The 23,916-nt window shown below is 42.2% G+C and overlaps 1 pseudogene; it reads right to left on the minus strand.

Moving 5' to 3' along the window:
• Positions 1 to 292: 292 nt before the first annotated feature.
• Positions 293 to 21,273, minus strand: LOC115437478 (ATP-dependent RNA helicase A protein-like; annotated as a pseudogene).
• Between the last annotated feature and the right edge of the window lie 2,643 nt (positions 21,274 to 23,916).

The following is a 23,916-nucleotide window of genomic DNA, read 5'->3' on the forward strand; positions in this document are numbered from 1 at the left end:
TGGTCATGGTGCATCTTCACCTGCTGTCACTGAGCTAACGGTGAGCGGCCAAAACATTAGAAACCACAGCCTCTTTGTGTTCAAGCAGAGAACCGGACCAGACCGGACCAGAATCACACTTGCTGGTTTTTCTGGTTGTGGAAAAAAACAAAGAGTCCGATTTCAGCCACAGTACAAATGTTTTTATTGACGACGATAATGAATCAGAACTAACTAGAACTAGAAACCGAACCAACAGCAGAACTCCAGAACCCACCCACTGCTCTGGGCGGGGCAGTGTTAGTATCCTCCCCTATACCTCCCCCTCCCCCTCCCCTGTAGCCTCCACCTCCTCTATAACTCCTCCTCCATATCCTCCTCCCCCTGTACCTCCTCCTCTTCCTCCCTGTACCCTCCTCCTCCTCCTCTCCCTGTACCCTCCTCCCCCCCCATATCCCCTGTATCCTCCTCCATATCCTCCTCCCCTGTAGCCACCGCCCCTCCTCTGTAGCCACCGCCTCCTCCGTAGCCACCTCCTCCTCCGTAGCCACCTCCTCCTCTGTAGCCGCCGCCTCCCCCTCTGTAGCCGCCGCCTCTCCATCAAAGCGGGACATCTTGGGAGGAGGTGGGCCGTCTCCCATCCTGTGAACAGAACCAGAACAGAACCAAACCCATGTGAGAGGAGGTCAGTCCCATCCAGGTCCTGATCCTGGTTCTGATCCTGGTTCTGACCTGGTTCTGACCCTAGCCCTAGTTCTGATCTTAGTTGTGATCCTGGTACTGACCCTGGTTCTGATCCTGGTCCTAGTTCTGATCTTAGTTGTGATCCTGGTACTGACCCTGGTTCTGATCCTGGTCCTAGTTCTGATCTTGGTTCTGATCCTCTGTGGTCGTGATCCTGGTTCTGACATTGGTTCAACCCTGGTTCTGACCTTGGTTGTGATCCTGGTTCTGACCCTGGTTCTAGTTCTGATCTGGTTTTGGTCCTGGTTCTGATCCTGGTTGTGATCCTGGTTCTGACACTGGTCCAACCCTGGTTCTGGTCCTGGTTCTGACACTGGTTCAACCCTGGTTCTAGTCCTAGATTGTGATCCAGGTTGTGGACTTTGGACCGTGCTTCTGATGGGGGCTCACCTCTGGTGTTGGGCACCATGTTGAGTCCACACGCTGACGGTTTGGACACATATCTGATGAGGTTGAGGAGCCGTTGGTTGGTTTGGTCCATCTGTCGGATGTATTCGGGGTCTTTGGTGACCTCCACCACCAGGGCTTCTAGGGCCGCCCGCAGACCCACGATGCCGCCCGCCACCTCATGAGGGATCTTCAGTTTGATCCTGAACACATGAAGGTCAAAGGTCGTTTCAAAGACTTTAAAAGTGAATATTGGTTCCAAATATTAAGTACAGAAAATCAAAACTGTAATAAATTCAAAGTACACTCCAATCTTTGACATAAAAGCAGATCTATACATGGGGTTTTCTCTGGTCCCCCCAGTTCCATGAAGTAATGGTACTAATGTAAGCAATGATGTTCAAAGGGATCATGTGGATGTGGACAGGGGTCTGGACTAGAACACATGGGGGCTAATGGGACCAAAGGAAGGTTCTAATGGCACCAAAGGAAGGTTCTAATGGGACCAAAGCCAGGTTCTAATGGGACCGAAAGCAGGTTCTAATGGGACCAAAGGAAGGTTCTAATGGGACCGAAAGCAGGTTCTAATGGGACCAAAGCCAGGTTCTAATGGGACCTAAGCCAGGTTCTAATGGGACCAAAGGAAGGTTCTAATGGGACCAAAAGCAGGTTCTAATGGGACCAAAAGCATGTTCCTCACCTACATGGGTTTTTCTTGTATTTTTTATATTTATTTCTTGTATTTTTTTTTTGCCACTTACGGGTAAGGAACCAAATAAGGTAATTTCATCTACAGAATATTCTCCTGAGACCCAGGACAGTACAAGTTTTAGCTTTTTTTACATTAAATAATTGCCTTTATTGGAAACAGCGTAATGCAACAGTTTTTAGATGCTTTTTTTTTTTTTTTTTATGGAATGTATTCTGCAGTGGACAACTTTTTTTTTTTTTTTTCAATAAAGCTGTGAAACTCTTGTCTCCTACAGAGGAAAAAAAAGCATTGCTGGGTCTCAGGAGGATATAACAATTGGAAAAATTCCATCAAAGTACTAAAGTCTTGTTAGGTCCTCCGATAACATACTACGGTTGAAGTTTTGAATGTCGTCGTGTTTCTATGAGTGAACTCTCAAAGGTCCAACCCCTGCGACCACCCGTCGTCTCTGCACTGACTGTGATGTGTGGATGCTCACCATTCGTCCAGCTCCACGGTGTCTCCGTTGGAGCTGACCTTCTTGCAGGCGTACAGCAGCAGCTGCAGAGGGCTCACCAGAGTCATCCCTTTAGCTGAAATCGCCCGGGTTCGGATCTGAAACGGCAACAAACTCGCTCATATCAGCCGCCGCGTTCCCTTTACTAACTGAAGGCCAACTAGAACATGGCTCATTTAGTTGGTTTCGACAATGAAGGAGAATATGGTTCTGATGAAGCACCACCGCTGTCAATGTTACCTTCTCACTGAAGACGAAGAATGGGCTGGGGTAGGTCAGGTCGTGGTTGCTGAAGGGGCAGTTGACGGACACTTTGTGGATGAGGGCATTGCGTCCCTCGGTGGTCAGGATCTTCCTCTTCTCTTTGTGGTAGCACACGTTGGGGTAAAGGCCGAAGGTCAGCAGGGACACCACCACGTCCAGGTTGTTGTCAGGTCCGACGTTGTTGAACATCTGCGTCATCAGACTCTCTGAGGGGACGAGAACGGCTTCAAACGTCTGACAGAGTGTCAGGTCACTTCAGGTCAGGGTTTTAGAGCAAACAAAAACTACGACTAAAATTAAAACTAGTGGTGAAAAAACAACTAAACCAGGAAATAAGAACTGAAGCTGAAGAAGACTGCAATTGTTTCATTTCCCCCTGTCCGTTGGGTATTTATGGAGTTTTAATCTGGACTTACACAGGAGTGGATCAGTCTCAAAGATGTATGCTTTTTATAATGAAATGTTGTTCTCAGCATGATAGGCCACTGGAAACTACTTTAACCTCCTGAGACCCACTGTCCACGTTTGTGGACAAGAGTTTCACAACTTTATACAAAAAAAAGAAAACTGTCCACCACAAAGGACATTCCATAAAAATTTTAAAAACTGCATCTGAAAAAACTGTTGCATCATGATGTTTCCAATACAGGCACTTCTTTAATAAAAAACAAAAAAGCTTGTACTTTGCTGACATTTCCTGGGTCTTAGGAGGTTAAAGTTTGTCTTCACTTTGTGTTGAACAACGTTCAGGGTTCATGTTGAACAAGAACTTAACATCTGTTCCAGACATTTGATGTTATACAGACTTCACATCCAAGTTTTCTCAGCTTCTATAAACAAAGACTTCCCTCACAAACCTGAAAAACTCAACTCTTCTGGTCAAATCCAGGAGCCAGACTGAAAAACCAAAACCTTGAGAATGTTTCAGCCATGTGTGCTCCCGATCAGGTACCTTCAGGGAATCCGGAGTTGACCAGGATCTCCTTCAGCTGGACTTTGGCCTCCCAGGTCATCCTCAGAGTTGACATGTTCAGACGTTTGTGTTCACAGAATCGAATCTCCGCCTCCTCGCCGTTGATCCTGAACAGCAACGCAGCAGCGTTAAGGTGACTGATCACTAACAGACCCCGCCCCTTTTAGCTAGGAGTGCTCAGACTCACCTGACGTCGTCCCATGCCTGGAACACTGACAACAGGGCCACGTGGTCAGAGAAGCGGGTACCAGCAAAGTTTCTGTGGACGAAGCCCAGACGTTTGCCTTCGCTGATGAAAGGCTCCGGGAAGCAGGAGGCGGCTGAAATGGTGCACATGGCATCTCCAACACTAGAGGGCGACACACACACAAACACCCATAGGCTTTAACAGACTCACACAGACACACAAAACTACAAAGAGACTGAAGACCAAAAGAAAAACTGACTGGAAGATGCAGCCCATGATCGCCATCTTCCCCAGACGAGGCTCGATGGGCAGTTTGGCCAGAATCCGACACAGAGGAGTGAGCTCGTCGTTGGTGTCCAGAGCATCCAGCTCTGAAACACAAGCACCACCTTTATTTAACAGAGGCTTTTCAGGGTTAAACTGTTTGCTGTGAGTTTAAAGTCACAGAAACACTGTTATGATAATCGTCTTAAAAAACAAACTCATGAAATCAAATCGTGTATGAGTCGAACCTCTTAGAGTGTGTTCAGCCTCGATGACTGCGTCCAGCGGCGGCGGCTCGATGGCCTTGGACAGGAAGTGTCCGATGGCGCCGAGTCTCAGGAGTTTGATGCTCAGAGCGACTTCATGCAGCGGCGTCCTGAAGATCTCAGGGGTCATGTGAGTCTCCAGGCTGAAGGGACAGGGAACAACTGTGAGCACGACCCGAGGAAACACCGCCGCTTTTATGCCGACGGACAACGCAGCATCGTACCGCTCAAACCGCGCTCGGCTGCAAAGGTGGAAGCAGAAGCCGGGTCGCACACGGCCAGCTCGGCCTTTCCTCTGTTCCAGGTTGGTCTTGGATGCCCAGACGGTGGCGTAGTTGGTCATGTTGTTGTGGGAGGTGAAGAGCTTCACCTTCTGCCTGTTGGACAAAGAACATGGAGTGAGACGCGCAAACATCAAAGAAGAAACTTCCACTTTTAGCAGCAATCAGACTCACTTGCAAGAATCGATGACGTAGACGACGTCGTTGATGGTGATGCTCGTCTCTGCGATGTGGTGGACAGGATCACCTGGAACATCAGATGTAAACGTCAGATACAACCAGAGGCAGTATGAGCTCTAACCTTCTGTGGTTTTATCACGACCTTTGTGATGCTGTCAGGAACCGGTTCAAACACCCTCCTCTGCTCCTCAGGGGGATCTGGGAGTGTAACGGCAGAATGCGGTACCTGTTATCCTGGAAGCAAAAAACACAACCCTCTCCATTACAACCTGACTGATTATGCGTTTATTACCAGTTTGGAGGATGATTTCATGGTTTGTTCGTACAAAGGCTTTGGTACACCAAGGTTATTATCGTTAATGAAACCTAACGAAATTACAAAAACTAGAATGGAAAAATCATTTTTGTTAACTGAAATAAATAAAAACTATAATTAAAAGAAAGAAACGATAAACTGAAACTGTATTGTGAACTTATAAAACTAACTAAAACTTATAAAATTCCCTTCGTTTTCGTCTTTATCAATGCCAGATTGATACGAAAGCGATTATTTGCTTTAGCAATTTTAGCTAGCGGCACCATACAACACTTGATGGTCTGTCACTTGTGGTTTCCAGTCGTTCTGGTCCCCACTCTACCTGGAAACATGGAGACTAAAGTTGGGGGAAAGCAGCAGAGTCCTGTCTGGGATTTATTTGAATACGACGACAGAGAAGAAGAGAAAAGTACGACTAAACTAAAACTATGCATTAGAAAAAAATGAAAACTAATATAAACTACCAAACCTGCTCTACAAATGAATTAAAACTAACTGAATTAGAGAAAAAAAAAGGCAAAACTAAATAAAACTAAACTAAAATGAAAAATAGGACCAATGGCCCTGTAGCTTACCGGCCAAATTAAAAGCTTTGGGAAATGTATCCAGATGCCATTTATTATCACCCAGTTATGTGTATTTATTCTACTGTATTACAGAAATAGCCCATGTTTTGGTCATATTCCAATCAATCTGTAAAAACTTCAAATTCCAACTTGATATCATTGATACTTACTGATTTATTGGATCAATCCAATTCCTATCTCTTATAATGGGGAAATATTTCAAAGTCGCACCAAATCCAGAATCAATCTGGATCGAAATAATTTCAATACCTTGTGTTGACATCATCATACAGAAGCTGTATAGCAAGTTTGAAGTCAATCAGAACTGGAGTTTCGGAGGAGAGGACGACTGAAATTTTTTCCCCATAAGAGCCCATGTTAAATTTTCCGTAAGTTCCCGGATCCAGAAGAAGATCCTGATCAGCATGTGGCCTTATGTTGTGGTCATCTCCCATCAGGGCTGGACTGTAGAAATTTACACTTGATATCATTTATATTTACTGAGTTATTGCATCGATCCACTTCCTATCTCTTATAATGGGGACATTTTCAAAGTGGCACCAAATCCAGAATCAGATCCGGATCAAAATACTTTCACTAACTTTTGTTGACATCATCATAAAGAAGCTGTATACCAAGTTTGAAGTCAATCGGAATTGTAGTTTCGGAGAAGAAGACAATTGGAAGTTTTGTAACGGACGACAGACGACGACACATGACGACTTTTAGAACCTTGGGTGACACTAACTGAATGAACAGCCCTCAGCTTTTCTCCGCTGTGGGGTTGGAGGCGATTCCTACCAAAGTGTGGGTTGGTCTCCAGGTGTCTCTGCATGGAGTAGATGAGGTTCCAACCCGGCAGGAAGATGAGCACAGCGCCGGCCACCTGTAACGTCTCGATGTATTTGAGGAGAGCCTCCACCAGTTCGAAGGACGTCTCCTTTTCATTAATCTGAGCCATCGACTGCTTGGTCTCCACCGTGTACCCGCTTCCAATGATGGCGTTACAGTTGGTCTGCGGACACGCCAACAAGAGTCCATACATGCATCACACATCAGACGACGGAACATACTACTGTCAAATCAGAACACGCATGCTTACGTCCTCATCCCCTCCTTCCTCGTCTTTGTCTTTTTCTTGCGGTCCACTGGTGGAGGGACAAAGTTTGTCATCTGGATGCAATCCTCCAGGAAATACTCTACAAACAGGAACAAGAGGTTTTGATTCAAAAATCCTCCCACAGATAAGATGTGAAAATGAGCGTAACCCCACAGGAGATGCTTCCCATGTCTAGGTTAGATCATACAAAGGTGATTTGAGTGGATTATTCCAGCTACTGGAAGTTCAACACATACACACTACTAGGGTTGTAAGAATTTATCAGTTCTGCAATATATCGTGATATTTCATTTCACAATACTGTATCAATAAAAAAGTACTGTATGAATATTTTTAGGTATTTATTCAGATGCAGATATTGTGGAGGTTCATTTTTGTTTTTCTTTTTGTTTATTTTATTTATTATTATTTAACACTCTTTTGTTCAATAATGTTAGTTCCTTTGTTGGGATTGAACTAAAATTGTTCTGATGTTAGTTCTGAACTAATAGAATATGAACATTTGAACAGGATCTGAAACTGTAATGTCTGTAAAAACAATTTCAGTTTGAACACAGAAACATTTTGTGATATAACATTAGATCTTGTTGGGATCAAATAAAAATGTGTTTAGCATTTGTGAAGATTTCTGGTGTAATTCAAGGAAATCATTTAAAAAAAAGAATGACCTTTTTAACAGTATCATGATATACGTGAATATCGTATGGTGATCCTAGTATTGTGATTTGTATCATATCCCCAGATTCTTGCCGATACACAGCCCTACACATGTCAGATCAGTGGTACCTTGAACAGGGAAGGTCCGACCAAAGACCTCGATGATGGGGCAGTTGAAGAAGTACTCTCTGAACATAGTGGTGTCGATGGTGGCCGACATGAGGATGACACGGATCTGCGGATAGGCCTGAACCACGTCCCTGAGGACCACCATCAGGAAGTCGGTCTACAGACAGGCAGACAGTTGACTCAGACTGATACCACTGGCTCCGCCTACTGGCTTCATCTTATAACCTGATGTCCTGTTCAGACAATCAGCTGAAATCTGAACTCACATTGATGTCTCTCTCGTGGATCTCGTCAACGATAACGTGGCTGATGCCTCTGATTCCTGCTTCGAGCTTCCGCAGCAGAACACCTGAAATGTGTCAACATCAACCCAACATGTTAAACACGCCAGTCTCTGTGTTCTGTGTCTGCGGTGTGTTTACGTACCGACAGTGCAGAAGAGGACGCTGGCGTGGGGGGGGCAGGACAGATTCGAACCGTACGCTGTAGCCACAGCTTTTCCCAAGATCTCCTCTCTCATAGGCAACTCGCTCGGCTACGGACACAGCGCTGATCCTCCTGGGCTGATGTTACCAGGAAATGCAGTTACTATCATTAGCCTGAGTGGCCGTACACACCTGTGGAGAAACGCTGACATTACCTGGGTGACCACGATGTTGCAGTCAGACGCCTGGCCCACCTTGATGAAGCGGTCCAGGATGTACTGGGGGACCTGGGTGGTTTTCCCGCAGCCCGTCGCTCCTCTGATGATCACCACGGGTTGTTGTCAACGGCCCGCATGATCTCCTCCTCAAACTGTTTGACGGCAGCTGCTCACGCTCTGCCAGGGTCTGAACAGCACAGCGTCACGTTACCGTTCTGTCTCATCGGCTCACTGCCCTCTAAACCTCCCAGCATGCACCTGTGGACGGACTGACCTTCTGCAGGTTGTCGTCATGCTCCAGCTGGTACATCAGCTCATTGTGCAGGTCACTACTGATCTGCTCTGGGGTACACTGGATAAAAACAAAGCCTCATTATTAATTATTAATAGGGCAGGGTAAAAAATTGATTTGATTGATTTCTTTTTAATTTTGCATAATCGATTAATGGTGGATGAGATCGATGTTTCAGAGTAGGACTGCGAGTAAATGACCCAGAAACTGTCGATGCAGAAGCACGGCCGGGTCCAGGCATCTTGGTCTTGCTCGCGACAGTTCTGGCGTGGGAGGAATGAGGAGGAAGGGTGGGGAAAACCCCTCAGCGGGAGGAAGGGGGGGAAAACCCCTCAGTGGGAGGTCCTCCTAGCCTCAAACTCGAACCCACAGTGTGGAGGAACTGGCCGGTGGAGGCGGGTCGCAGAACCCAGTCGTTGGAGAAATATTAACTTCAATCACTAGCTGAGGGCAGAGTTTGAGGAATAGTAAAGCGGAAATCACGAAGCTCGCCCACCCTCCCCCTCCAGTGAGTTTCTTTTACCAAGGGCCCAACATGATCTGTTTCAGGGGGGCCAAACTGGTGTTGGTGCCCCAGGGTGATAGTAATGTGCCTTAAGGCTGGAAGCACCAGGCAAAAACAGAATAAAGATGAGGAAGAAGTCTGTTCTGATCCACTGGAGAAACATGGACATGTTTGTGTCCTGTTCATTATTTCAGAGCAGATTCATCTATTTACTGCTGAAATGTCAGATTTATTTCCTTTCTAATATCAATATTGATTCTGTGTTGCATGGCTGCAGTAGTCAAATCATCAAGTTACAACTCAAAATTGTACTTTGATATCACGCAGGAATCTGAATCAATCAATTAATACTGAATTGAATCGCAATTAATCGTTTCAGAACCTTATGAATCAAAATCGAATCGATTAAGGAAAGTGGCCATGATACCCAGCCTAATTATTAAACAACGCATTCACAAGAAACTACAACTCATATGCACAGGAAATGGTTCTATGACATCAAACTTTAACAGGTTTAGAGTGTGTAAGGTGGACGTTCTCTGAGGGTCTTGGAGACTCACGAAGGCCAGGGGTCCCTCATCGATGTTGCTGCTGGTCCAGGGTTCCAGTTGACCTGCGGGGGGGACAGGGGACGACACCAGCGACCCTGTTTCTGCGACGGTTCAAACATGGCCATCTTCCCCTGGAGCAGAGACAGGGTGCTGGGGTCTGCGGGCTGCATGGGAGTCCAGGTTAGAGACCAGAACACAATCAGGGTCAAAGACTGAGGTTAGCATCGGTCCAAGGTCTTACAGGAGGGGGGATGTGGATTCCCAGCTCCTGGGATGACGCCAGCCAGCTGCTGCTCCAGGTCTGGAGACACGTTGACTTCAAACGCCTCCAACTGGACACAAACACAAAGTCACTGTCTCAACATTTCAATCCAGGATCAGACATCACGGAAGACTCTGAACACTCTGGACACACTTTGGATGAAACACAGAAGGCACCGAATCGGGGTTTAAAACAAGTGTATTTTTACACATCGTTAGCCTCATAGCGTAATTACCAAACTCAGACACAGATGGACCAAAGTCTGTGGACCCATTGAATCCAGGTGTTTCTGTTCTAACAGGGGTCTGGGATACAAAACAATAAGGACTAATTTGTTTCCAAAAAGACCCACAGATGATTTGGACTGAATTTATATCAACTTTGATTGTATTCTTTTTTCTCCCTGACTCTTGATTTTCAATGTTCTTTCTCTAAATGTCTCAAATATTTTTCCTGCTCTGACTGTAAATAATAATTTCCATCTACTGTCGTCACTTCTGACTGAGGAAGAAAAATCTACCATTAAACTACAGTGAAATACTGATGTTTCTAAACTTTATGGACATAAATATGTGGACACATCATGTCTCCAGCTGTCAGATCTCCTGTTCAGGAGGATCAGACACAGAAACATCAATATTTCCTTAAAGTTTAATTTCCTTAAAGGATCTGAAATGACTAGGTCTTGGATCCTGGGTGTTCCAAGTCAATGAGTAAATGAGTAAAAAAAGACCAAAATAATCAAAAAAATGAACAAAATAGTCAACAAAATGAGTAAAAAAGACCAAAATAGTCAACAAAATGAACAAAATAATCAACAAAAAATGAGTAAAAAAGACCAAAATAATTAACAAAATGAACAAAATAATCTATAAATGAGTAAAAAAAGACCAACATAATCAACAAAATGGACAAAATAATCAACATAATGAGTAAAAAATCGGACCAATGGCCCTGTAGCTTACCGGCCAAATTAAAAGCTTTGGGAAATGTATCCAGATGCCATTTATTATCACCCAGTTCTGTGTATTTATTATATTACAGAAATAGCCCATGTTCTGGTCATATTCCAATCAGATCTGTAAAAAATTCAAATTCCAATTTGATATCACTGATACTTACTGATTTATTGGATCAATCCACTTCCTATGCATTATAATGGGAACATTTTTCAAAGTCGCACCAAATCCAGAATCAGATCTGGATTGAAATAATTTCAATACCTTGTGTTAAAATCATCATAAAGAAGCTGTATACCAAGTTTGAAGTCAATCAGAACTGGAGTTTGGGAGAAAAAGTTGATTGAAATTTTTTCCCCATGAGAGCCCATGTTAAATTTTCTGTAAGTTCCTGGATCCAGAAGAAGATCCTCATCTGCATGTGGACATTATGTTTTGGTCATCTCCTCATCAGGGCTGGACTGTAGAAATTTACACTGGATATCATTTATATTTACTGAGTTATTGCATCGATCCACTTCCTATCTCTTATAATGGGGACATTTTTCAAAGTGGCACCAAATCCACAATCAGATCCGGATCCAAATAATTTCACTAATTTTGTTGACATGATCATACAGAAGCTGTATACCAAGTTTGAAGTCAATCAGAATTGTAGTTTCGGAGAAGAAGACGATTGAAATTTTGTAACGGACGACAGACGCCAACGCCGCATGACAACAATAGCTTACAGCCTGTCGGCCGGTAAGCTAAAAAAGACCAGAATAATCAACAAAATGAACAAACTAATCAACAAATATCCATGACTGATTTTCAATGTTTCCTCTAAATTTCTAACCATCTACTTTGGTTTTTTTGTGTATTTGCTCATTATGATGCTGTTTTCTTCATTTTTCATGCTTGGTTTGCTCATATTTGTTCATTTTGAGGCTTTTTTTTTTGTTCTTTTTCAGGCCTGTGTTTTTCATTTTTATTTATTTTGTTGATCATTTTGCTCATTTTACTGATTCTTTTTCCTAACCATCTACTGTCATCACATCTGACTGAGGAAGAAAAATCTACCATTAAACTACAGTGAAATACTGATCTTTCTAAACTCTATGGACAAAATATGTGGACACATCATGTCTCCAGCTGTCAGATGTCCTGCTCAGGAGGATCGGACACAGAAACAGCAATATTAATAATCAATAGGATATTTATCCCATAATATCAAACTCTATTCTGACATTAGTCCTTATTGTTTTGGATCCCAGACCCCTGCTAGAACAGAAACACCTGGATTCAATGGGTCCACAGACTGAGGTCCATTTGTGTCTGAGTTAGACAGTTGTGAAAATACTTCCAGAGTCTGCTTGACTGTCTGACAAGCATTTGACAAAAGCACTTAGCCAATAGCATGACAGATCAACTGTTACATAAGTGTCTGGTTTTACTTTTCACATATGGATGCATTATGTTTTGTATTTTTTTACACTGAGCGTGTACCGATGTCCACAGGTGGTCTGTGAAAATAAGAATCTTAACATTTCACTCCTCCATGTTGCTTTTGTACTGTTTTTTTAAATCCTCCTTAGACTGGACCATCCTGATGGGATCCAGATGGTCTAATCTGGATTATCAGGGTTCTAAATGGAACCGGTGGAGGTGATCCAGGCTGAGTATAGACTGTTTGCTTTTGCTCATTGTACAGATGCGGTCCAGCGGGATCAGGTGTGATTAGGTGGTTTCTGTCCACGTACCGTCTCTCCCTCCTTCTTCTTGGTGATTCCAGAATAAGCCTCAATGACTCCCAGGTGGTACAGCTGCCGGATCAGGGACAGGGCACAGGACTGGGCTGCCAGCTTCTTATTGGAGCCGTGTTCTCGAGCGGTGATCCCTGCAGGACGCAGTCAAACATTCTGACATGTGAAACATGCACTCACACCTGAACAATCTCGATCAACAGCATGCGGCGAGTGCAGGATTCCAAGACACAAAACAACATTTGTAAATTCAGCATTCTCATGTGTGGCCATGCGACAGTGGATCACATTACCAACAGAACTACTAACAGTTACAAACTATTACACATTCTCCCGCATGGTGAAAAAACAGCTACTGTCAAACCAAACCTATAGATTTAATGCAATGTAAACATGTTTAGAGTGTGTGTGACAGACTGCAGTGGGATGAATAAGAGTGAATGGTTGGATGTGAATGAATATTTTATACAGATGGAGTTATAAATATGCATTTTTTACTGTTTTTTAATGTTTTAGTTTTTATTAATGTCTGTTTTTTTACTGCTAACATCAGCCTGCCAAAGGACTACAGGTGGAAATTAGCACTAGTGCTACAACCTGGCACACTACATCTGTCCTGTTTAAGGTTCATGTATAATGTGCATTGTCCCCGTCTAAATAATAAAATAAATGAAATGAAATGAAACAGTGGCTGTTGGACACAGATGTGTTGAGTCTTACTTCTGCCGAGCTGCCGGACAAACAGCTGCATCTCTGCTATGAAGCTCCTGTGGATGCAAACACAAACACCTTCACTTCCTGTGTTCAGATGAAAGGCGGTGGTCCAAAGCCAAAGTGCAGCGGTAGACTCACCTGCCCCGCTGTCAGGGTGAAGCCTGTATGCTTTTCTGCCAGACTTGGGATTAAAAACACCATTGGACAGCTGAGTCTGCATCCAGCCCTGTGGTGAACAGCGACAGCAACATCACAACCAGACTGGGCCGAATGCATCCATGAGGCAGCTTTAGTTTCACCTAAACGCTGCCCCATGTCTTCTGTCTGTTTGGGCTGGGACCGTCTGCTGTCGCTGCCACACTCATGACTTTCTGTTCCTTCCAGATCAGATGAAAGCCTCAGTACAAGCAGGACTTTCCCGGCATATGAGCAGTGACCAAAAGTATGTGGACGTCCTGTTGATTCCGTAGTTTGTGTCTTTGGCGTTTATTCTGCAGTTTCAGGTTTCATTTTAGCTTCATCCAGTTTGATGAGACTATTTTTCCATTTCAACAGAGCAAGGACTGTTTTTACAGTCATTGCTTTTACAGCCTCTGTGGACCAAACAGATCCATAAACACGTGTTCTGCAGCCGTCCACACACTTTTGGTCACCTGAAAGTTGGGTTCACTGTGGATTCAAACGGTGAGATCTCTGTGGTGTAAGCCGACACACTCGGAGGTCTCTGGGTTCACAGCAGTCCAGCAGAAAAACATACAGGACCATCCAGACCGCCACCGTGCTCACATCACACAAGCATTCAGTATGCGTCATCTAATTTCCAGGTGAGTAGGTCAGAGTGAGGGTGAAGTCCGTTTCCGGTGTTTGATTCTAAACTGAACATTCCTCACACACTCACGCCGACTTCACCAACACCAATGCACCAACACATGGTGTGGGCGGGGTTTTGTCGTAGGTTCCTGCAGGTCAGACTTCATAGGAGGTACCTGCTCTAACACTACCACTGGGGCACACAGAACTCTGCTGCTGGTACCAGAGAAACCGTCAAAAAATAGTTTATGGACAAGAAACCCTGAGATGTACTCTTATTATTATGGAATGTGGGAAGTCTTTTAGTGTCTTCTGTCTTATTACTGCCGCCAAGTGAAACAACAGAGGTTATGTTTTCATCTGGGTTTGTCTGTTTGTCTGTTAACAAGATAACTCAAAAAATTATGGACGGATTTGGATAAAATTTTCAGGAAATGTCGATACTGGCACAAGGAACAAATGATTACATTTTGGTCATTTGTCTGTCTAGTAGCAAGAAAACTACAAAAAATTATGGATGGATTTGGATGAAATTTTCAGGAAATGTTGATAATGGCACAAGGAACAAATGATACATTTTTGGTGGTGATGGGGGGTGGGCTATTCTGCCTTGGCGGACTGCTTTTCCAGTTATATATTGTTTTTGAATCCTTCATGTGACTGAACAGGTCAAACGTAGCCTGACTCTTACACGAACACAGCTGGTATTTTCCGTTTACTGACGTCTACCTCATGTCTGTTTTTCTTTCCTTTCTTTTGAATGAATGCTTCTCTAATGGGTCCGTTTCATTCGACTGACATATCATGACTATGAGTCCAGCAGGTTACTGTTAATCTCTGTATGTACCCTTTGGTAAATTACATATGTATATAAATTGATTATTTTTTTTGTTTAAACAAATAAACAAAGTGAGCATTTCTCGTGGTTTGTTGTGTCGGACCCCCCCAGCTGATCCAGACCTGTTGTGGTCCGGTCCCACTTGGCTGTATTTATACTCAGCGCTGGTTTTCTCCTTCTGGAAGAACTGGTTCAGACGGGCCTTGGCGTTCTCCAGCGTCCAGTTGCCATGGAGACTGGCGTTCAGGTCCACTTCCTCCGACTCCAGAGTCTGTAAAAAAAAAAAAAAAAAAAAAAAAGACACTTTTGAACCCGGTTTGGGACTGGATTTCAGAGCATCATGTGAACAGCGATGTCTTACCGCCTGAGCTTCCTGTTCATCTCTCTTGGCGTAGTACTCCTTCAGGTTGGCTCCTCGCTCCCACTCAGCTCCTCCTCCTCCTCCTCCTCCTGCTCCTCCTCCTCCTCCTGCTCCTCCTCCCCACCCAGGTCCTCCTCCTCCAGAGTAACCCAGTCCTGTCACACCGGGATAGGGACACTGTGGCCCTCCTCTGAAACCACAAATATTTACTCTAAACAGGATCCAGGGCCACCATCAGAAACCAGTGTATCTTCAAACCCTTTCAACACTGACTGCAGGTAAAGGTTCACATATTAACCCTTTAACTCCTGATTCCAGGTAAAGGTTCTGAGGTAAATCTGCGTCTGTTTCAGGTTCATTAAAGCTGCTGTGAGTTTGTGCTTGTGTTCCTTTTTCTTCAGTGGTTTTGTTTTACTTTTGTAAAATTTGTCAAATTTTACAAAAGTAAGTCTTGTTATGTCCTCTAATAACACACTAAGGCTGAAATAATTCTATGACTATAAAAACAGTAGTGAAAAAACAGGCAATTACACATTAGAAAGTACTCGGAGAAATAAAGTAATAATAATAATAAAGAGTAATTATACTATAATACGCATAGTATGTCTCTCTCTCTCTCTCTCTCTCTATATATATATATATATATATATATATATATATATATATATATATATATATATACACACACACACACACACACACTTTATATAATAGCAAAACTACTAATAATAATCATAATGAAAATGAAAATGAAGTGATAAAGTGCTAATTACTTTATTATTATATTAAGTTCAGTTTGACTTTACCTTGTTCAGCTTTCACCACCAGGTGAGGGGGCAGTGGACCGGTGGACGGCAGGTTTCCAAAGCCTTCATTACCCTCCTCCTCCTCCGCCCCCCTTCTCCTCCTCCTCCTCCTCCTCCATCAGGTACATCACCCACCTGAGGACAGCAACCTGGGTTCAGTCGACACCAATCAAACCTGTCGAATCACCAACTCCACCTTTTCCTGTCAGCTGAACTTGTCACTGGATAAAGTGTGTAACGTTTTCAGACTCCGTTTCTGTCTAGAATAATGCTGCCTTCGGGTACCATGGAAATTAGGGTAAACACTAAGTATGAACTCCAAAACTGCACATGAACGCACCTTCATGTCGTATTTTCCACTGGAGAACTGGGAAAAAATTTGATCCATGAGATGATAATGACCTTTGACCTTTTCAACATGGTGGAGAGCAACAAGGGATTCAAGGTCAATAATAAACAATGGTTTTATTAGCGTTCTGCTGCTGTTAGCGGATGATTTTACAGATTTATAACATGCACAATTTCCAAAAACTGTTTAAAAAAGTACAGTATCAGATGAATGAACTCATCCAGAACTGTTTTACCTCAGTATCAGGTCACAATAAGCTGTGTGGCAGACAGTTTTCATTTCACTACCACAACAAAAGCACCTGAACACAACACACTGGTAATTTCAAATTCACTAGAGGAAAGGAACATCTTCCTGACAGCACCTGAATGCAGCATTAGACAAGTGACCCTTCCGTTTCCTTCAGAGGAAAGACTTAATCCAAACTGATGAGACTCCGAGATGTGGACTGATATTAAAAAAAAATAAGGCTGATATCGACCTTAATTTTTTTGTTTTTTTTTAATGTTATTAGATATTTGATCAGGCACCTGTGTGGGCAGCAGTTGAAGTTCAACAAATGTTAACAGAGTACTATGTGTACGTGTATTAATAATTTATTTTGCAGCATAAAAATCTTAATTATCTGAGTGTTTCAATTGTATTTTACATTCAATGTGATTTAAAATCAAAATATAATAAATTAGCCTTAAATATCAGCCATTGGCTGACCAAATTGTTTTTAAAAATCAGCATCAGCCTTAGAAAAACCCATATCGGTTGACCTCTAGATGTGTATTTAAAGGTGCGGGAGACTTCCGTGACCAATTTTTCATCAAATCTGTCCAACCTCTGTCATATCCTCAGTATCATGAATCTGTAAGCAGTGGTGGAGAATCCCAGCTCCATAAAGGAAAAGTCCTGCCATGTATTGGTTCTACCTGGCAGCTGTGGCTACAGATGTAGTTTACCACCACCAGAGGGAGAATGTGAGAGTGAATGAATAATGGGTCAATTATGTAAAGCGCTTTGGGTGTCTAGAAAGGCGCTATATAAATCCAATCCATTATTATTATTACCTGTTCACTTAACACAGGTGATTCCACTGATTATCCCACCTACCTGGATGAGGAGTTGTGCTCATCAAAATGGGCTGGTTCAGTAAATGGTTGGAACAAATACAAGGCAGGACTTTTACTTTATGGAGCTGGGATTCTCCACCACTGTCTGTAAGTCTGTCTGTCATTACTCACCTGAATCTCTTCCCTCATGGTGAACAGTTTCTTAGTTCCATCCACCAGAAACAAACCATGTGTTTACAAACAGAGTCAGTAGGGAACTGGGGTATCTGAGGAATTTTGTCGCGACATGCATTGTGGGAAACGCCGGTTTGTGCAGCCGCCTGACAGCGGCAGCTGGAACAGACACGACGCAGAAACGGCAGGAGCTCCCTTCCCTATATGCATATTCCTCCAGACATTTCTGCATTTCAGATGTTTTTGAGTGTTTTTTTCATCCATGTAATATCATATGGTTGTGCTGCCACAGTCAGGTGGCTGCACAAACCTCCCTTTCCCACAATGCCCGTCGTGACAAAATTCCGAAGATGCCCCAGTTCCCTCCCGGCTTTGTTTGTAAACATATGGTTTGTTTCTGGTGGATGGAACTAAGAAACTGTTCACCATGACGGAAGAGATTCAGGTGAGTAGTGACAAACAGATTCATGATTCATGATACTGAGGATATGACTGAGGTTGGACAGATTTGATGAAAAATTGGTCACGAAAGTCTCTTACACCTTTAACATTGGGTTAAAAAGACAGGTTACACACACACGCGCGCGCACACACACACACACACAGCTGTTCCAGGGGGAACTCACTGCTGCTGATCCATGAAAATAAGTCAAATTCAGAAACATGCCTCAGGTTTATCATTTTGGTTCAGAAAACACAAACAAACAGAACCGACCCCCAGAGATGGGACTTCAGCCGCCTTCATTTCTCCAACTCTGACCAGGTAGTTGACGAAGTCCCTGGCAGCATTGGTCTGGGCGTCCTTCTTATTGGTGGAGTTTCCCATCCCAATGTAGTTGAAGCCATCAATGCGGACCTGTGACAGACAGACAGTTAGATGGACTGACGGACAGTGGATAAATACAAAGACTGACCAAATGACTGACCTCGCACATAAACTTCTGTCTGTTTTTGTTCCCTGCAGCCCTGATGTCATAGTTCGGCGTCAGCTTCTTTTTTCCACACCAGGCATACAGGAAATTCTTGATGTCCGCCATGGTGGACGGGCAGACAGACAGACCGGACAGAAACACTTCTGCAACCTGAAAAACATGAAGGTAAGAATGAGAACACATACATGTTGGACAGAAGTGTGAAAGACTCTATCAGTCAAACTGGACCAACTGTCCCTTAACAGAGGCGGGGTCTACGCCATCACCTGTCACCTGTTGTGCCAAATTCTACTCCCTGCTGAAAACTGCCCCCTCAGTCCGCCATGAAGAGGACAGTGTGCACCAAACCCCCCGTCACAACTTGCTGAGAAATGCTCCCCGCTCACCCTGGCTGATTGATTTTACTCTTGTCTGACTGTAGGGTATGAAATTAAATGTGATTTATTCAACCTCTTAACACCATCATAGCTGTGTAGCAATTAACTAATAAATAATATTGTAATTTAATGCAGTTACGTTTTTTATCTGTTTGATATTAAATGAATAATTTTATTTCAGTTTAGTACAAAACACATACATATACAGAACATACTGCAGCAAATAAAACATTAACACAAAGTAATTCACACTCAATTTCTTCAGTCACTTAGAGATCATTTTACCTTTATAGCCCTGGACAATTTAACAAACTCAAGCTTTTTTAAAACTCAACAACGAGCAACACAATTTCAATTCACAATTCAACTGATTCCATAATTTGACACCAATAACAGACACACAGCCATATTAATATGATTATTATTATTATTATTAGCATTCACTCTTACTTTAGGTGTTTTTAAAGAATATTAAAAAATGTGCAAATTGTAAGGTATATAAAGAGTCTGGTTTGGACCAGCTCGATATGTAAAGTGTCATGAGATAACTTTTGTTATGATTTGGCACTATATAAATAAACTTTGATTGATTGATAAAACCTTCAAAACTTAAAGGAGTCGTGTGTGCAATCACATTCCAAATACTGTAGAGTGGTACCCCACCCCCACCCCCCCCAGACTAGGGGTTACCAGATCCAGTATGAATGTCTACTACAAGGAGCTACTATGGCAAGAGACCAGTCCTACACCAGTATTTATACTGGGCCCGGTCTCTTCACCCGGTCTCAGGTCACAGTCTCTTTTCCAAGGAGAGCTGGTGTCGGTCTTCAAATTCTTCTCCCCTTTCATCTGTCTCCATGTTTCTAAACCATCTCCTATACATCTCCTTGTTTTGTTTCTCACTTTGTCACCACGTATTTGGAATAATCAGAGTCCTTCTAGGTTTAGTAACATCAGACATTTGTGATCAGAAATGTTCAGATGCAGCTCAGTGGATCTGCCAACCTGGATGAACAAACACTACTCACTCTGTGATTGGCAGCAAGGTTCTAATAGTTTTATAATTTTTCATTATAGTTTTATTTAGTTTAGACTTTTTTTTCTCTAGTTTTACTTTTTTATAGCAGGTTTGCTAGTTTTTATTAGTTTCTGTTTATTTCTAAATGCTTAGTTTTAGTTTAGTTTTAGTATTAATGTTAGTTTTGTCGTCTCTTTTCTCTTCTTCTCTGTCGTATTCAAATAAATCCCAGACAGGACTCTGCTGCTTTCTCCCAACTTTAGTCTCCATGTTTCCAGGTAGAGTGGGGACCAGAAGACGACTGGAAACCACAAGTGACGGACCGTGAAGTGTCGTATGGTGCCACCAGCTAAAATTACTCGAGCGAAATAAACCGATTGAATATCAATCCGATATTGACAAAGACGAAAACAAAGGGAATCTTACCCATAATTTTTATACCATTTAGTTAGTTTTGTCAGCACACAATACAGTTTCAGCTAGTTATCGTTTTTTTTTTCTTTTAAGTATAATTTTTATTTATTTCAGTTAACGAAAATGATTTTTCCATTCTAGTTTTGGTCATTTCGTTAGTTTTCATTAACTACAATAAGGGTGATGGGCGGAGCATCAGACCAAAACACACAATGACAACATAAACATTAGTTGTGGGCTGACACGGAGTATTTCAAAGGTGAATACTGTGTCTGGACTACTACTTGAACAGCTGACGTTTGGAGCTCTTCTGGTGGGGCAGGGGGAGTTTGGTGCACAGTGTCCTCTTCATAGCTGACTTGGGGGGGCTGTTTTCGGCAGGGAGTAGAATTCAGCAAACATCTCCCCACGTATCATACAGTCCTAACTACTATGCCACGCAAATTCCACCGTAGACATAACGGACCCGTTAACCGCACAAAGGCCTGGATGTGCGGCCGGTACTGCAGACACACAACCGGATCCATAGGACCTCCAAGGCGTTTACACAGGGAGAGAACACAGACCCGGCTCCAGCACCAGCAGTGTGTAGATCTGATGAAGCCCCTCGGATGAGAGGTGAAACGTCATCAAGCCAAAATACAAGTCCAGTTACTTTAGATTTAACCGATTGAGGAGCATCCTGTACGACGCTTGTTAGCATTAGCATGTTAGCTGGATGATGCCGAGTCTGCAGCTAGCGTTAGCTCTGTTAGCTTCATAATGGTTCATAAATTCAGACACGGTCAAATACATACATAAACAGTCATTTAAACAGGCCCAGTCAGAAAACGGTAGCATAAATATAACAGCACGTATCACAGCTGAACAGATGACTTACAGACTCTCCAACAGACCGCTAACCCGCCGCTGTTTCCGTGATTGTGACGCACTTCCGGTGAGGCTGTGTATGTGTGCTCTACCGCCACCTGTCGGACCAGGTGCGGAGGGTGTCGGTATTGCATATAGTTATATAAAAATATTCAATTTTAATATCTATATATGTGTCATAATTTCAAATAGTTTGTTATAGTTTTATACAGTATTTGTTATGCCGTGAAAACATTCTTATGACATAAAATCTTCTGGTATAAATTTAAATATTTTTCTAACTGTATAAATAGATTTTAACATTTAATAAGCCTTTTCAGACATGTTATGAACTAAGATATTTCTACTAATCAAACATATTTTGTTATGACATGGAAGTGTCTTTGTATGATGTGAAAATAGCTCACTATAAATGCTAATATTTTTCTAACCCTAATATGTTGTTAAAATCCAAAACAAACAAACAAAAACTTTTAAACCTTCTTATAATGTCAGTATATCCTGTTATGAACTAAAGTATTCTATTATAATCTACTTTTTTGAAATATATAAAACGGTGTCTTGTGTAAAGCACAAATATCATGTTATAGCCTAAACATGTAATTTATTTTTCTATTGTATTTGATTCCTAGTGTCTTGTGCTGCTGTAAACTATCAATAAAGTCTATTTTATCTTATCACAGGTCATTTAATTATATTTGAAACATTGCATACTGTTGTATTTACTGTCATAAATAATAGTTTATGTTGGTATAAGATGAAATATTTGGTTCTGACAAAAAAAATTTCACATTATAACATGACACTGAGGTGAAAATGGTAATAAACCACAAACTGTTGGTGTATTTACGTCCAAATTCGTGTATCTTTCACATGTGTGTTTTTCTTTTCGGAAGTAGAATAAACTGTGTAAATGAGCAGGTCTGGTCTTCATGTGTGAACCAAAGGTCACGTCAGATGGAAAAAGTACAAACGGTTCCTGTGACTGAGGTGAAAGTCGGCTCGCTGTTGAAAACCCCCACAGGTGTGTGTTCAGGGTGTGGTGTTGACACGGCAACAGGACAGGGAGGGTGTGGCTCAGTGTGTGTCCAGGCTTATCGCCGGGGAAAGTGTTGAAGTGTGTATTAGAGTGTGTTTGTGTGCAGGTGTGTGTTTGTGTGCAGGTATGTGTAATCAGGGCGTGTTGGATGGGTCATGGTGTTTGTGTGAATAAGTGTCTGAGGTTCAGGGTGTGTCGAGGAAATTCGTCGCCTCAGGAAATAGTTTTACAAATGTAAAAAAAAAACAACACATTGGTAAAAACACACAATCAGAGATTTAACCCTTAAAGACACAGTTGTACTTTCATGTCAGTTCTCAAATTACTTTTTTTTTCTAAATTTATTTAACCTTTTTTAACTGATTTGTCACCATTTATTCTAATATTAATCTCTGCATTTTACATTTTTCATGTAAATCCTGTATTTTCCTACATTTAATTCACTGATCATGTAGACGTTCATTCAAACTAAAGAGTAAATTCAAAGGTTATTATATCAGAAACAGATGAAACTGAATAAACAGTGTCTTTTTCAGTCCAATCTGTCATTAACTGAACATAAACCCAGTATCTCCATCCACTGTCATTGATCCAACTCCATGGGTTTTATTGGAGAATCAATGTTGGAGAAGATGACGGTGTTTCCACAGTAACTACGGAGCCTCTGAACGTCCAAATATGGTTATATCTGATGACCATGAAAATATGAAGAACTGTATTTGACACCAATTATTGACATGTATTGATAGAATTAGTGGATCAACAGGTATTAAACAGTTTAGATCAGTAGATGGTTTAGGCTTTTGGGTCTTTAAGGGTTAATGACAGATCAGTGTCATGTCCACAAACATGGACCAATCGACCACATGGTCCCATGTGAGTCCGACTGTTGTGAAACCGTTTGGAAAAAAACAGGTTTAATTCAACATGACAGAAGTTTGAGTAAACTGTAAAAGCCCCTGTGATTATTTGGATTTTTTGACCCCGCCCCCAGGTAACCAGCTGGTCTGCTCATCACTAGTCCAGACATACGTCTGCAGGCTCCAGTGTCCATGTTCAACTGCATCTGAATCTGTAGGTTTGATATTCTGTTTTACACTCTGAGTCTTAAATCCTCTCCCATGTTGTTGTGATCGGCCCTTATCCATGGTCCTGAAACTGAATTAGGCCCCTCCACATCACAGATGTGGCCATCACAGAAAATTAAATGTTTCATGTATTTTTAGTTTCAATTAAAGATAAATGTTCAGCTGTTGGACATGTGATAGGACCAACCGTTAACTGAAAAAAGAAGTAGGCCTGTTGATTGGTGTTTTTTTTTTTCATAATAAAAAAAACAAAAAAAAATAAAAACATCCTCACCTCTGTTCATATATATATATATATATATATATATATATATATATATATATATATATATATATATATATATGTATAGTTATTTTAACTATTTTCTTTCCTTTTGAGGTGTAATATTTCTTCTTTGTGCGCACTGGGTGTTCTGGTGATACTGGAAGTTTAATGTCCTGAGGAATCAAGAAAGTTCTATCAAATCTAATCTAGTCTAGTCTAGTCTAATCTAGTCTAGTCTAGTTTAGTCTTCACTGGTGTGTTTCCTGTGTTTCCAGACTCCAGATGGTCTTGGACAGTGTTCCCATTCACACACATGTGGAAA

Source organism: Sphaeramia orbicularis, chromosome 17 (genome assembly GCF_902148855.1).
Source record: "Sphaeramia orbicularis chromosome 17, fSphaOr1.1, whole genome shotgun sequence".
NCBI lineage: Eukaryota > Metazoa > Chordata > Actinopteri > Kurtiformes > Apogonidae > Sphaeramia > Sphaeramia orbicularis.